This window comes from Portunus trituberculatus, chromosome 41 (assembly GCF_017591435.1).
Source record: "Portunus trituberculatus isolate SZX2019 chromosome 41, ASM1759143v1, whole genome shotgun sequence".
Taxonomy (NCBI): Eukaryota; Metazoa; Arthropoda; class Malacostraca; order Decapoda; family Portunidae; genus Portunus; species Portunus trituberculatus.
Window position 1 is genome coordinate 29663228 of NC_059295.1, and position 17500 is coordinate 29680727.

The window sequence follows — 17500 nt, forward strand, 5'->3', positions numbered from 1 at the left end:
CTATGATTAGATAAGCAAAATATGGCAAGCAAAATATGGCATTCTCTAATCGCACTGGCACCACTTCAAGGAATAGAACGGCAAGCAGACGGCGCACTGTCTGCCGCACAAGAAGGAGCTTACCAATAGGGCAAAGCTTCTTAATACCAGCAAACGAGCACTGGGGTGATGAAAGAAGTGTTAGGGCCAGTCTTGCATCATATGTTTCGTCAGACACCACAATTACCACACATTAATAAGCACCACCATTATACACTACCACCACATCACCACGAGACATCACATGTATGATTACTTCACCTACAGAGCCCTTAGGTGTGTTTACAACATTGTATGCTTTGTATTTCTCAATTTCATATAAGTGAGCGTTTGTTGAATTCACTCAGGCTTCACTAACGCATAAAGCATCGTGTTGTCTTGATATATATTTCATGAGGGGGATTATAAGGTCAGTTTTTTTTTTCTCTCTTTTCAGTGAGCGTGTATTTATATATATCAAATAAATTGATAATCTCAGTACAAATAAGAATTGTATTTCAACACACACGTTAACAACTTTCTCGGATCACTCTGATTATCTTACTGGTAAGACGAGAGTTCTTTTTTTTCTTTTTTTTTTATCTTTGCGTGATATATTATGCTCGGTGTCTAACTTCTGTCTTTATCGATGTTTCCAACCGTTGACTGCTCTACTCACTTCAAAAGTGATGTGGTTGTTATAGATGTGGCTAAGTCAGCTAGCTTTCCATTTTAGCAATGATTAGTGAAAAGTATGTAATTGATATAATCGTATGTGTACCTTTTTCTGTTATTATTATTGTAGCTGAAACCAATATACCTCACCTAAGATTAGATAAGCAAAATATGGCATTCTCCTCTACTCACACTGGCACCACTTAAAGCAATAGAGCGCAGCCAGACGACCCACTGCCTACCACATACACGACAATCCACGTCTAGACATTCGTAGATTGTAGGAGTCGCCCACACAGGAAGCTTTCACCAGCAGCACCAAGCTCTTAATACTAGCAAACGAGCACTGGAGTGATGAAAGAAGTATTAGGCCAGCCTTGCGTCATATGTTTCTGGAAGAAATTAATTTTTTTTTCATCAGCATGTCATTAACGGTGGGTATAATGGGTCTTGATGTTGAATCAGAGAACAATCAAGTACAATGCGGAAATTCTATAATTGTTTCCCGCAAACACAGCAGGTATTGTCTCTCGGCGGTGTGAGGCGTGTTCTACGTAGGGTCATGTTCTGTGCTGAAACCCTCTTCAGTAAGAAAAAAATCTAAATTATTTATTTAAAATACACAAGAAAGTATAAGTGGAAAGCGAATGTAATTTACTTTTATTATCTATTATTGAATACGCAGATAAGAAAACTACATACATACATACAAAAAAAGGACTACTGATGCAAAATGTGATTACCATTATATGAAAAGAAACTCGAATCTCCTTCCCTCCTTGAGGGAGGGAAGGGGATGAGCCGACACCAATCTTTCTTGCGGGAGAAAAAAAAAACAACGAGTTGGCCACCAGTTATGACTCTTATCTCCACTACTTCGACGCTAAATATCGCTGGCAGGAAAGTTTTCCATCTATTTATTTATTTGATTCTTAATATATTTAATATCCATGTTGTTCTCTCCATTACGTCTGCTTTCTCTAATTTACTTCCTTAGTGACTATAATTAACTAAGTTATCTCGAGTTTAGTTCAATGCAAAAGATTTCTCCACCTTAACCATCAACTCATTGAGTGAATTATTCAAAGCAAAATCGATATCAAATATAGATTATTGTCATTATCAAGAAGTTAACATAATATTTTCTCCCGTGTAATGATGAAAACTGTTTAGTTACTAATTTGCTTGAAGCAGATTCGAGACCGCTATGGTTTATTTAATTGTTCATTTGCCTGCTCCGCACCCACTTCCTCGTCACTTGGGGAAAAAGGGAATGCCGCGGAAGCTAGCGAGGTTGTGGAAACGCCAACATGTAAAAAGGTGGTGTACAGTTTTATTCTACTAAATGTGTACGGAAACACATTTCTTATTTCTTATACGGTTAGTCTTAACAATATCAGCACTTCATGTATCGGCTAATATATGCACATGTAGTGGTGAATAGTCAATGTAGAGTCAATGTAGAACATGTGTGGTGGTTCTGTATCGAGGTCACGTATGGTTACGTTAGTGCCGGGATTCGTTTTGGCCATATCACAATTTGTTAGTCAATGCTGATAATGATGAGGCTTGCTTGGAGGGAGGATTTGTGTAATGGTTGTGTCAGTTAGATAGTATGCGGATATTATGACTATCACATCGCTCCTGTAACTACCTACTTGAGTATTTTGGTTCTTGCGCAGGTGTGTAGGTGTAGGAGAAATGTAGAGACAAGAAGGGAGTGAGGATCCTGAGGCAGAATTCAGTAAAGGATAAGGATAGGAAGGCTGCCACGTCAAATAGGGAGCCATAGGAGTACATCAAGCTAACTGCACATGCACACATACATACATACATACATACATTCTTATAAACACACGTACACTCATTGAGCGAGACATTCACTCATTCAGTCAGTCAGTTAATCAACTTAACTAATTTTGCAATTGTATTTTCATTTTCATATAGTTCCATTCTAGCAAACTACATCTTTCCAACAATCTGAATAATCATCCCGTGAATCTCTTCTCAAAACCTGTTTATCATTATTCCATTCCGAGGCAGTAATCATTATAAACTATAAATTTCCAGAAAGAAAAGTGGCATAATTTCCCAAAGATTTTTTGTGAGGATGATGACAGAGCATAGGGACACTGGCAACGTTGGAAGTAGCCAATGCCAGTAAGTGGGAGCAGCGCTTGAATTCTTAGTGTGTGCTAGTGATACTGTTATAAATCTGACTCTTACTGTTAATTTCTGACTAATCTATTTTTTCTTTCAGGTGACGCTGCTGTACGAAAGTTGCTGCTACGGAAATTACCCTCTATCTGTAGTAGGGCTTCAAGCGTGGTCGCTGATAGAACCTTTTTCGATGGCATGCCTGTCGCTGGAGGGATTATTCGGTGTCCGTCGGCGCCACATACTGAGTAATGTTGGGGTGCCTCCCCGAGCCAAACTTGTAACAGTAAAGATATAATTACTGGGAATAACATCAGTAGTCTTCTTTCATCTACAGGTGAATTCCGTGACGCATGCCTGAAGTTGGGTTAAGAAAACTGGCAGAGACGACTCGGAACACCTAATGGCTAATATAGCTCTCGTTGATCTTGCTAACTGCATGCTTTCCCTCCTTCCGCGACCTCGCTTCACAAGACTTTCTTCTTTCTCTCACCCCCTATTCAGTTTACCTTAGTGCAAGACTGAATTTAATCATTCATCACTTTGTTAATACACTGGAACTCCCTGCCTGCTTCTATATTCTTCCTATGGCTTGAACTCAAGATATTCATCCTCTGATTTTGATTATCCTTCTGACTGTATGGGGACAGGTACTTTTTAGTGGGCCTCTAAATTTATTTAGTCTTTTTTTGTTATTTGCCTGTGTGCCATCCTCTGCTTGCTGCTTCTCACTTAGCAGCAAATACTTGGTGCAGTGTATAAACGTGCAGCCTAGAAAACATCAAAAATTTAGGCTAATGAATTTCATCAACATCTTCATATCTTGAAAAAAAAATTCAATCTCACCATACATAATACATCTGTATAAGAAATATTTCCCAGTTATTCTTTAATGAGTCGCCACTGGCAAAGGACAAAAAAAAAAAGGGAGGCCCATTGGCACCAGTCCTCATATTGTTAGAAAGTATTTTTTTGTATTAGAGAGATGGACAGAATAGTATTATTCTAAGGGTAAGATAAGAAAGAAAAAAAGTTATGCAGCGAGACCGCAGCAGGAGAGGAGCCCATGCAGCAAGGCAATTGCATAAAGATTAAAACAAAGGATTTAGAAAATAGTTAAAAAGATATGTAAAGGGGCGGCTGACTGGGTGTGTTAGTTCACGGTCATTTTTAATGTACATTCATTCCAATACTCCAGTAATACCAACAACACTAAGCAATATGTGGGAATACCAGGTACAGTGTAACTTACAATTTGTGAAAAATTACTTTTTAAAATTTTATACCCCTCAAACAGTGCTAACATGAGAATGTTAGGGATTCGTCTACGTTAAGAAAAAAATTGTCCCTGAACTGACACCATTCAACCTGCCAACTTAATATCTTTTGAATTTCTAAATCCTTTGTTCAATGTTTCATAAGTGTATATGTATGATGTAACTTAATTGTATACAGTCCTTTTGACAGTCGCATTTTCTATGCGCCGAAATGTTGGAATGAAGATATTTTATGAAGCTATTCATCTGTAATGACAGTTTTCCTTGTTCATGATAGGCTAAATCAATGTTACTCTGAACTTATTTCTGAACTTGTTCCACTCACATCGTGATATTCCACAACAAGATGTTTCCCATATATTCGTTTTTTTTGTTACAAGCCTTTTCATATTGCTAATGAGGTGCACATAGGCACACGTCTGTGCAAGGAATACCAGTTCCTCCTTTTCTCTATTCACTCGCCTGCTGTAAATTTTATAGATTGTGCTGTAATTTTGCATTCAATAACTTTTTTTGCTGTAAATTTTATATATTATCTCTATAAACGTTTCATTATATATATATATATATATATATATATATATATATATATATATATATATATATAAACGTCAAGAAGTCAACGAAACTAACTACTGAATTGTGAGTGAAACTGTAGACACTGAGGAGCCGGTAAGAATGGTCTACACAAGGGAGGGGATAGGTACGAGACGCCCTGTATCCTGCCTGTATCTGTTACTTCATAGCCAACAGGGAATGTAAAAACCCATAAAACTGTTTCCTTCTTTGATGCCATATTATATATAGCATGGAATTGCAAGTTGTTCCTTTTTGCCAGTTCCTCTATTAAAATCACAACTGCCCTCCACTCACCTAGGTTGCGTATGCCGGTCGTTCTACAGAAGTTAGGAGTGTGGCAGTGCTCCCAGTCATTCCCACATATTACACACAACTGCTCTATATTCTCATAACTCTGGCACAAACACCTTCACGTTCCCTGCGGCCGTTTTCTCTCGAGGGGAGGAGCATCAGTCTGCCTTGCATCAGGTGTTGCCTTCATACAGCACGTACACCGTAGCGGGTTAAACTGATTCCTGATCTGAAGGAGAAGTATCTGCATTATATTGCGCTGCTGTTTGGAGAATTCACACGTATAGCTCAGACATGTTTCATGCATTGCATATTAAATTGAAGCTTTGTGTCACCTTGCGTATTCTGTTTTTGATGACTACGTTGAATGTTAAAATAGTACTGCTTTCACCACGCGGCGGCAACGCCATCGCAAGGCGCCAATATTTTGCATTCGCTGAGCTAACACCGTGTGTACTGCGAGGTTCATAAATGAGTCGTATACTTTAACTTGCTGTATAGAATATTACACGGAAAAATATAGTGAAGTACTAATGGTAATCTTAATTTCTTATTTTACATGGCATTCGTTAATTCCATTATCGCTGTTGATAAGATTTTCTTCTTGCTGCATTACTTTCATTTCTGTAATCTTATACTTACAATTATTTTGCAGTTTTGAATGTATATCACTGAGGTAAGTAAGTGATAGCTGATGAGGTGAAAATGATGACTAAGACGTGATACTTTACACATCGATTCATTTTGATTAATGTATGTTAGTTATTTTAACTAGTAACCAACTTGGAAGAAGACAACTATTGGAGATGACAAAATACCCAACTTCCATAAAAAATGTTTAAGCAAGATGAAGTGCAAATTCAACAAATCTAGATTAAACTCTCACACCTGATTATTAGTATATAAGCAAAAAGAAATTCCAACATACAAACAAAGCAGTTGGCAAGCAAAAATATTTACCTGCAACTTTGCTCGATAATCTTGCCTTACTGGTGGATGTGGTGTTACTGCTGGAGGGAAGCGACATAACTGGGTAAGATGTTCGAAGAAATTATCCTAATGGTTAGGTAAGGTAAGGTAAGGTAAGATAAGGTAAGGTAAGGCAAGGCAAGGCTGGGCAGGATGGTGAAAGTGTGAATTATACATGAGGTCGTGGTTGGACCAGAACACACACACACACACACACACACACACACACACACACACACACACACACACACACACACATATGCAAGCACGTCCACATAAAAAAGCCCTGACGCCAAAAGTTTGCAGCAAGAAGAGGTGGCGCCATCTGCATGTCGCGCCGGAGGGTCGTGGTGTCAGCTTTGTGAGGCTCCTGTGCATGAAATGTGTGTGTGTGTGTGTGTGTGTGTGTGTGCGCGCGCCAAATTGCAATCAGTTCACTCAACCACACGTGTCTGTCAACAAGGAAAATGTTAATTACTGATTCCCAAGAGTCACTTAAAAACAGGCACGGATATTTAATTTCTGCTTCTGTCATAAAGGAAGGAGTTCTGTGCATAAGAATAACCAAGAAAAATGCACCAGGTAAAAAAAAATGTGATTAATTTCCTACTTGACTTGGACTTTTTTCATTTCGTTTCTTATCTGAATTGGTCCAAAAAGACTGACATACAAAAAACGTGTATTCTTTTACGGAAAATGAAAAATACGTTTGATGAAAACTGAGTTTTTACGTCGTAATATTAAATATTGTCATGTGAGAGAGAGAGAGAGAGAGAGAGAGAGAGAGAGAGAGAGAGAGAGAGAGAGAGAGAGAGAGAGAGAGAGAGAGAGAGAGAGAGAGAGAGAGAGAGAGAGAGAGAGAGCTAATATAGTTTTTGAATAAGCTCTCTTTTTAATTTTCCACGAGCTCTTGGTTGAGTAGAGAAACGAGACAGTCCACCTGTCTGACGTCATAAGAAGTAACGACTTTACTAGCAAAGGTCAGTGCCCTGCCTCCTGCTGCCATAAACAAATGGATTATATAAAATAATCACAGGAGTGGTCATCTTACCAATAGTTGCCCCTAGTATATTCCATTGCCACCCGCCTGCAGTGACGGAACTCCAAAATCATAAACATTTCGGAATATCTAGATTTCAGAAAACCTTTAAATTATTAAAAACACAGGGAATGTTTATCTCCACCTTTCCTAAATAATCACATCACAAAGTATGTCGCGTTTTTTTTTTTTTTTGGAGTTACGTATGATTAGATAAATTACAATAGGTCTTTCACTGTAATATGAATTATAAGTCTATGCTGGTGAGGCTTGTTTGGAGGGATACGGTGTAATGGTCGTGTTCATATGTCGCTGTGCATGTACTGCGACTGCATCATGTGATGTTAATTAAACTTCATCGATCAAATAAAATCGTCCTTTTCTTACCAATTATAGAACAGCAAGTATATGCACCTGCGGAAGATTTGCAACTAAATTTCTTCAACCACATCAAAGTAAAAGAAAATGATAATAACTAATAAATTAGTAATGAAAATACTACTACTACTACTGATAATAATTATAATAATAATAATAATAATTATAATAATAATAATGACAAAAATAATAATAATTATTATTATTATTTTTATCAATATTATTATGATAATAATAATAACTAAGAATAATGAGAATTATAACAAATAATTTTAATAATAATAAAAACAATAAAAATAAATAATAATAATAACAATGATAAGAATAACAATAACAATAAAAAAATAAATAATAATAATAATAATAATAATAATAATAATAATAATGGTAATAAAAACAATAACAATAATAATAATAACAATAATAATAATAATAACAACAACAACAACAACAACAACAACAACAACAATAATAATAATAATAATGATAATAATAATAATAATAATAATAATAATAATAATAATAGTAATGGTAATAATAATAATAATAATAAAAAAAAAAAAAATAATAATAATAATAATAATAATAATAATAACAATGGTAATAACAACAATAATATTAATAATAATAATAATAATAATAATAATAATAATAATAATAATAATAATAATGTTAATAATAAAAATAACGGTAAATCGTTATTAAACACGCTCGCTTTCTAATCTTATACAAGTTTTTCGTCGAGTAGACAAGAAAGAAAGCAAGCAAGAAAGCAAGAAAGAAAGCAAGAAAGCAAGAAAGAAAGCAAGAAAGAAAGCAAGAAAGAAAGCAAGAAAGAAAGCAAAAAAAGAAAGAAAGCAAGCACGCAAGAAAGCAAAAAAGCGAGAACAAGCAAGAAAGCAAGCAAGAAAGCAAGAAAACAAGCAAGCAAGAAAGCAAGAAAGAAAGCAAGAAAGAAAGCAAGAAAGAAAGGAAGAAAGCAAGAAAGAAAGCAAGAAAGCAAGAAAGAAAGCAAGAAAGCAAGAAAGAAAGCAAGAAAGCAAGAAAGAAAGCAAGAAAGCAAGAAAGCAAGAAAGAAAGCAAAAAAGCAAGCAAGCAAGAAAGAAAGCAAGAAAGCAAGAAAGCAAGAAAGAAAGAAAGCAAGAAAGAAAGAAAGAAAGCAAGAAAGCAAGCAAGCAAGAAAGAAAGCAAGCAAGAAAGCAAGAAAGCAAGAAAACAAGCAAGCAAGAAAGCAAGAAAGAAAGCAAGCAAGAAAGCAAGAAAGCAAGAAAAAGCAAGCAAGAAAGCAGGCAAGAAAGAAAGAAAGAAAGCAAGCAAGCAAAGAAGCAAGCAGGCAAATAAGCAAGAAAGCAAAAAAAACAAGCAAGCAAGCCAGACAGACAGACAGAGACAGACAGACATACAGACAGAAAGAAAAAAGGAAGGAAAAGAAGAAGAAGAAGAAGAAGAAGAAGAAGAAGAAGAAGAAGAAGAAGAAGAAGAAGAAGAAGAAGAAGAAGAAGAAGAAGAAGAAGAAGAAGAAGAAGAAGAAGAAGAAGAAGAAGAAGAAGAAGAAGAAGAAGAAGAAGAAGAAGAAGAAGAAGAAGAAGAAGAAGAAGAAGAAGAAGAAGAAGAAGAAGAAGAAGAAGAAGAAGAAGAAGAAGAAGAAGAAGAAGAAGAAGAAGAAGAAGAAGAAGAAGAAGAAGAAGAAGAAGAAGAAGAAGAAGAAGAAGAAGAAGAAGAAGAAGAAGAAGAAGAAGAAGAAGAAGAAGAAGAAGAAGAAGAAGAAGAAGAAGAAGAAGAAGAAGAAGAAGAAGAAGAAGAAGAAGAAAGAAGAAGAAGAAGAAGAAGAAGAAGAAGAAGAAGAAGAAGAAGAAGAAGAAGAAGAAGAAGAAGAAGAAGAAGAAGAAGAAGAAGAAGAAGAAGAAGAAGAAGAAGAAGAAGAAGAAGAAGAAGAAGAAGAAGAAGAAGAAGAAGAAGAAGAAGAAGAAGAAGAAGAAGAAGAAGAAGAAGAAGAAGAAGAAGAAGAAGAAGAAGAAGAAGAAGAAGAAGAAGAAGAAGAAGAAGAAGAAGAAGAAGAAGAAGAAGAAGAAGAAGAAGAAGAAGAAGAAGAAGAAGAAGAAGAAGAAGAAGAAGAAGAAGAAGAAGAAGAAGAAGAAAAAAGAAGAAGAAGAAGAAAGAAGAAGAAAGAAGAAGAAGAAGAAGAAGAAGAAGAAGAAGAAGAAGAAGGAAGAAGGAAGAAGAAGAAGAAGAAAAAGAAGAAGAAGAAGAAGAAGAAGGCGGCTACAAGTGCGCCAATTCGTGGCGTCACTGTAAGACATTCACATGGGACCAAAATAGGTAATAAAGTAATCCTCAGACAGGCTCACCAAACCAACCAATAACATTCACGATGGCCAAGAAAAAATAGAATACTACGCGAATCAAGGTGTATCGTAACAATTCCGAGATCCCAAACACTGAAACAGCGAGGAAACTAGGCAGCGAGTCAGGAATGGGTACGGGTGGTGGGATAGAGGTGCGTGGATACCATACATTTCATGGGGCTTAACGTGTTGCAAATACATTTAAAAGAAGTAGTCACATTAATAACTATATTTCAGCATAACGTAGTCTCCTTCAACAGGGAATGCATTACATAATGAGTTGAAGCGTCAACAATTACACCTTAGTTCCCCCATTCTTACGAGTATAATTTCTTTTTACCTAGCGCTCTCTCTCTCTCTCTCTCTCTCTCTCTCTCTCTCTCTCTCTCTCTCTCTCTCTCTCTCTCTAAATATTTCAACCTGAAGCCAATACGTTAAAGACTAACAACTCAACTGCAGCAAAACTAGGGGAATATCTCATAGGCAGTTACATTAATTGATCTTGATTTGTGTACTGACGTGGTAATTATGAACATGTAAAACAAAGCGAAAACAATATCAAAGAAAGAGACTATAATTAATAAAACCTTGTAGTATTAACATAGAAAATAAAGGCTTCACCATCATCACAACTGTCAATAGAAGCAGCATCACCAACAACACAATAACCACCACTACCAACAAAAACAGGAGCAATATGCACACTTTATATCTACAGAAACACTAATAGTTACAGCAGAAGTAGCGGCATCTCGGTTCTTCCTCTGCTGTGTCCCGGACTCTATCTATATGCTGAGAACATTGGGCGGGTTTCTCAGCAAAAACTGAAGTCGTCAATACATGTAATTTATAACTAATTACCCTGGCTTCCCTGCGACCTGCCTTATCCCTTAGACGACACTCGGTTTGCTGTGGTCACAAGAACATATAAATAGGTTCATACATAAACTGTAAGGGGTAATGTGTGTGTATTTGCTAACTTGTATTAACCTCCTTGTTGTATTTGTCTTCATGCATTTACCTTCGTGATATACACAGGCTCATATCTACACTATTCTGGTTTTCCTTCGGTCAACATGCGTGCTATATTCCTCAACCTTTTCTTTATAATTCTGTGTGTGTGTGTCAGAGAGAGAGAGAGAGAGAGAGAGAGAGAGAGAGAGAGAGAGAGAGAGAGAGAGAGAGAGAGAGAGAGAGAGAGAGAGAGAGACGCCTCTGTGTCGATGCCCCCAGGTAGTCTATGGGAAAGGTCTGGAGGTTCAATTCCCCCATGCTAAGAGACGCTTACGTTAGATTTGGTTAGGTTTAGGGAGGCGGTGACATAGTGGATAAGGCGGTGAGCGTGGGATCGGGCAGACGTCCAAGCGTAGGTTCGAATCCCACCACGTACTTTGTCATTTGTCGAGTGGTTTAAAGTTACCTACATGGTACCATGATACCCAGGTTCTAGGTGGTTACACCCAAGATGAGCTTCTGGGGTGATATGGGCCCTAATATGGGTACCAATATAAATAAAATTGCCTGCGCCACTAATGGGCGGAAGTCAAACAGCGCTTCCCATGCACTCTTCAAGTATGCCTACAGGCGCTATAGGACTTAACGTAAAAAAAAATAAACGTTAGGGTAAATACCTAAGAAGGCGTGTGGGGAGCGCAGTCACCACTTAGTTTAGGTTAAGCGGGTCTGTAAATTTTTTTTGGCGGGATAATTTTGCTAAATTTGTCTCCCAACCCCCCAAAACCCACGATTCCCCACGTGCTGGGGCCCCAAGCTTGATGTTTGGGATGGGGGAATTCTAAAATACTTGGTGCTATTCGTAAGATTTACCCTAATTTTCTATGATCTGGTCGAACAGAGAAACAAGATCAGTCTACAAGTCTAAAGCCATGATAAGAATCTGAAGGGTCAGAGGGCAGTTCCTTGCCTCCTGCTGCCATTGATACCCTTGCGTTGGCTTACCAGTTCCAAAGTACACAGCTCGTCTAGATTAGTGACACTGCGTGGAGTATAAATGTTTCACGTACGAAGCTTTACTTGATAGATATTAGCATGAAAATTAAGTTGCACCCAATGCAACAGAAATATTAATAATTGGTAAATGAAGCACTTAGCAAAAAATGTACCGTTCATAAGAAATTCACTGGGCTACAGTGCGTTCAGTCGTGGTGCAGCTCACGACAGATCACGTCATTGTAACGTACTCACGTTGAACTGTGAATATTCTTCACCGTTTGCAGATTAATTAGCTTTATTACGAAGATTATTCAACGATTCCTGCGAAACCACTAAACGCAAATCCAAATGTTACAACTAAAGATGCAAACAAGCCACAATGAGCTTCCATTAACGCAAATTTTAACTATGGTACTGTAACTGATCATATGAAATGCATCACACTCACTTGATTGTGGATTGCAGTAATTCTCAAACAGGCTAACAAAATAAACCAATAATACTCACGATGGCCACGAAATGGGAGATTGCTCGCTGGCAAAGCGTCCAAAGCACTGAAACTCGAAGACACTTCCAGCCAGAAGGAACCCAAACATGAAATAGTTACCGTGACGTAATTACAACTAAAATTAGACAATAAGGAAGATAACCTCATGCTCGAGATATATATAATAAGATAAAATGTTTATGTAGTAGAATAAAGTACCTGATTCAAGCGTTTATAGAATCTCTGTAAAAAATTAAAATAGAACGCCAGTCAACAGGTATCTCGTAATGGTTCTGAGATCCGAAACACTGTGACGATACAGCGAGGAAACGAGGCAGCGAATCAGGAATGGCTAGGGGTTGTGGAATAGAGGTGCGTCAATACCATACATTTCATGGGCCTTAACTTGTTACAAATACCTTTAAAATAAAAGTCACTTTAATTATTGTATTTCAGTGCGACGTAGTCTTCTTCAGCAGAGAAAACATTCCATAAAGTGAAGTGTCATTCAGTTGTGACGTCAACAATTACACACCTTAATTCCCCCTAATCATTCTTTCCTACCTAGCTCTCTCTCTCTCTCTCTCTCTCTCTCTCTCTCTCTCTCTCTCTCTCTCTCTGAATATAAAGTTAGCATAATTAAAAGCATATGTAAAAAACAACGAAAACGATATTAACAAAATACTGTAAATAGTAAAACTTTGTAGTATAAACGTAGAAAATAAAAGTTCCATCATCACAACTATCAATAGAAACACCACCACCAATAACAATAACCACCACCACCACCAACTACAACAGCAGCAATAATACCCACATCACCAGGACATGCTATATTTACAGGAACAATAAAAGTTAAAGCAGAAATAGCAGCATCTCGGTTCTTCCTCTGCTGTGTCTCGAAGTCTATTTATCTACTGAGACGACTGGGCAGGAGTTCTCAGCCAAGCCCCTGAGATCGTCAAAACATATGATTTATAACTAAGTACCCTTGCTCCCCCCGCGACCTGCCTTATCCTTTAGATGACACTCGGTTTGCTGTGGTCACTGGTAAATAAATTAATACATAAACTGTAAGGGGTAATGTGTGTGTATTTGCTAGTCCGTATTTACCTTCTTGTATTTGCCTCGGTGTATTTACCTTGGTGAAATGTACAGGCTCATATCTACACTACTATGTCTTTCCTTCGGTCAACGTAAGTATTACATTCCTTAACTTTTTACTTATTTTTCCACGTGTGTGTGTGTGTGTGTGTGTGTGTGTTTCACTTTGATTTGCTGCAGTCTCTGACGAGACAGCCAGACGTTACCCTACGGAACGAGCTCAGAGTTCATTATTTCCGATCTTCGGATAGGCCTGAGACCAGGCACACACCACACACCGGGACAACAAGGTCACAACTCCTCGATTTACATATCGTACCTACTCACTGCTAGGTGAACAGGGGCTACACGTGAAAGGAGACGCACCCAAATATCTCCACCCGGCCGGGGAATAGAACCCTGGTCCTCTGGCTTGTGAACCACTGAGCTACCGGGTGTGTGTGTGTGTGTGTGTGTGTGTGTGTGTGTGTGTGAGAGAGAGAGAGAGAGAGAGAGAAATAATAATAATAATAATAATAATAATATAATAATAATAATATAATAATAATAACAAAAATAATAAATTACAGAAAAAAAATAATGATATCGATAAAAAAAAATATTCAAACACTCCCTTTATAATTTTCTATGATCTCTTGATGGAGTACAAAAACAAGATTTCTCCACCTATCTGATGCCATGACAAGAATAGATTGAAGAGGCAGAGGGCAGTTCCTTGCCTCCTGCTGCCATGGTTACTCGTGCGGAGGACTACACGCGGACTACTTCCAAAGTACACAGTTCGTCTGGATTAGTGGCACTGCGTTGAGTAGAAATGTGTTACGTATGAAGCTTTAGTTGGTACATATTAACATGACAATTGAGTTGCACCCAATACAAGAGAAATATCATTCAACAATACAATGGTGAAAGAAGTACCTGCCAAAACACTAGCGTGCATAAGAAATTTATCTGGCTACTACTATGTGCCAATTCATGGTGCGGCTCAAGACGGATCACGCCACTGTAACGCATTCACGTGGGATCAAAATCCGTAACCTCACAGACATTGTACAGTGAATATTCATCACTGTATAAAGATGAAATAGCTTATTACAAAGATTATCGAATCCCGGTAAAACAACTAAAACAAGATCTAAATATCACAAATAAATGTGTAAACAAGCCACATCACACTTCCACTCAAGTAAATCAGAAACTACATTATAATTGATCACATCAAATACATCACACTAACTTGATCGTGGGTTGCAGTAATCCTCACACGCTCACAGAACAAACCAATAATACTCACGAAGGCCACGAAAAGGGAAATTGCTTGCTGGCAAAGCGTCTAAAACACTGAAACTCGGAAACACTTCCAGCCAGAAGCAACCCTAATATGAAATAGTTATCGAGACGTAATTACAACTAGACTTAGACATTAAGGAAGGTAACCCCATGCTCGAGAGGAATATAAGAAGATAAAATGTTTATGTAGTGGAATAAAGTACTTGATTCAAGCTTTTATAGAATCTCTGTAGAAAATTGAAATAGAAGGCCAGTCAACAGGTATCTCGTAATGGTTCCGAGATCCCGAACACTGTGATGATACAGCGAGGAAACGAGGCAGCGAATGAGGAATAGCTAAGGGTTGTGGAATGAGGTGCGTCAATACCATACATTTCATGGGCCTTAACTTGTCACAAATATATTTAAATCAATACCTTTAAAATAAAAGTCACTTTAATTATTGTATTTCCGGGCAGCGTAGTCTCCTTCAGTAGAGAATACATAGCATAAGGTGAAGTGTCATTCAGTTGTGACGTCAACAATTACATCTTAATTCCCCCTTCTCATTCTCTCCTACCTCGGCTCGCTCTCTCTCTCTCTCTCTCTCTCTCTCTGAATACGAAGTTAATATGATTATAAGCATATGTATAAAAACAACGAAAAATAGTAACAAAATAGACTGTAAATAGTAAAACATTGTAGTATTAACGTAGAAAATAAAAGCTCCACTATCATTACAACTATCAATAGAAGCAACAGCAAGAACAACAACAGCAATAATCACCACAAACAACAACAGCAGCAATAATAACCACATCACCAGGACATGCTATATTTACAGCAACACTAATAGCAACAGCAGAAGTAGCAGTATCTCGGTTCTTCCTCTGCGGTGTCTCGGAGTCTGTCTATTTCCTGAGAAGATTGGGCGGGTTTTCAGCAAAGCCTCTGAAGTCGTCAATACATGTAATTCAAAACAAAGTACCCTAGCTTCCCTGCGGCCTGCCTTATCCTTTAGACGGCATTCGGTTTACTGTGGCCACCAGTACAAAGAGAACATATAAATAGATTCATAGATAAACTTAAGGGGTAATGTGTGTTTATTTACTAGCTTTCATTTACCTTCTTGTTGTATCTGTCTCTGTATTAACCTTAGTGAAATATACAGACTCATATCTGCACTAATCTGGTTTTTCATCAGTCAACATACGTACTGCATTAACCTTTTACTTGTTTATTTCTTCTATTTTTTTTGTGAGAGAGAGAGAGAGAGAGAGAGAGAGAGAGAGAGAGAGAGAGAGAGAGAGAGAGAGAGAGAGAGAGAGAGGTGAGGCGTGGTGGAATGATCGACATCCCTTATCATTAGGTCTTAAAATGATAAATCTACTCGATGAATATTAAAATGAAAACAATGTCTTATTTTCATTGCATTTCTGATTGACTATTTACTATCGATAAACTCACTAATCACAGTCTTCGAATCTACCTACGGGATGAAAGAAGTCGAAGAGTGTTTAGGTGTTGAGTTGAAATCACTTTTTTCTCTGTGACTGTAAGGTAGAGTCCAAGAACTGAGAATTGAATAAAACAATATAATAATGCCAAAAGAAAATAGTTATCAAGAAAGCCATGATGGTAGATTTTAAATAACATTTCTGGAGAAAGAAAACTTCGCCACGGATTCTAAGTAATCTTTTAGTGGGTTGTGCTTGCCCTTTCATCGACCACCTTTGAGACACATGTTTTTTTATTTTCTCATTCTCCAATTTTTTCTTGCCGTTTTAATTAACATAAACCTAAACAAATATGAAATGTTGTACATCAATATGATTACACCGACATCCAATACAACCTTGGTATATAGTGACAGAAGACTCGTAAGTAATAACACTGAAGGAAAGGGCAGGAAATATGTATGTTAATTAATTACTAATGGCAATTATTTATAGATTAAGCAAAACTGTCCCAAGAGAGAAAAACACACTATCACATCCAAGCCATTGATAAAACAAAATTCTAGAAAGCGAAATATCGAATGTGTGTCGACTTTCTCGAAGAGTGAAAGTCATAACAATTTGGACCTCACACATTATAGCCCTTATTCACTTTGTTTACTTGTGATTATATTTATTTATTTACATATCTATTTTCATTCTATTATCGTCATTATTTATTCTTTTTGTGTGTACAATGTGAAAAAAAAACTAAACAAGGTTAATTTTGCTTATTTTGTTGTACAGAAATATTAACGAGACCTTGGTGCGAGAATAGTGTCTAAGAAATTGCAAATATTGAAAGGGTAACTTTTTGTATTACAACAAACTTTTTCAAGCATGGGAATTGGCGCATGACATAAGTGATGACTGAAATAAATTATACAGGTTGATAAAAAATATAATACATGTATATATTCCATTCAGTTCCCTGGTCTAGGTAAATTAACCCTTAGCTAGGGATCCCATCTATTTTTCCTTAGTATTTTGCCTATAGAGTCGTTGTAGTTAATTGTTTTATGTTTGTCCTCATTAATCTTCCTTTCCGGTGATGTGTATCCAAGCCATTCACAACCACCTGTACTCGATGAATTGCGGCTTAGTAATCTTTCTGAAAACAGAGCAGGGTCACCGTTCTCTATGTAAAGCAGCAGAGCAGTTACAGGAAGATAGCAAGACTATCAGCGTGGTAAACAGTACAGTGAACGAGTATTGCTGTGATATCCATTTGAAGGTAATGGCGGAAGTGAACCGGGCGACTTTGATTCAATGTTGTGCAAAGACCTCTCAGTGTGCTAATAAACCTGTTCATGTTATTATTACCATTATTATTATCATTATTATTATTATTATTATTATTATAATCATTATTTAATAGTAGTTTTTATAATAGTTGTAATATGACTTCTTTCTATTGTTGTATTGCCATTAATATACTTATGAATATCATAACGTATGCAATA

General features: G+C 37.0%; 2 long non-coding RNA genes across 5 annotated transcripts in view; one reads left to right on the forward strand and one right to left on the reverse strand.

Annotated features, from left to right (window-relative positions):
* The window catches only part of LOC123516827, a 118803-nt gene extending 114214 nt beyond the window's left edge, over positions 1–4589 (forward strand). For 3 of the 4 annotated variants that reach the window (XR_006678292.1, XR_006678293.1, XR_006678290.1), the window contains 2 exons: positions 2764–2853; positions 2954–4589. This is a non-coding gene — a long non-coding RNA (uncharacterized LOC123516827). The remainder of the gene's footprint in view (positions 1–2763; positions 2854–2953) is intronic. The other variant, XR_006678291.1, reaches the window with a different exon arrangement.
* Positions 1–17500, reverse strand: part of LOC123516828 — a 92371-nt gene that overhangs the window by 19071 nt on the left and 55800 nt on the right. The gene's annotated exons all lie outside the window — the stretch shown is intronic.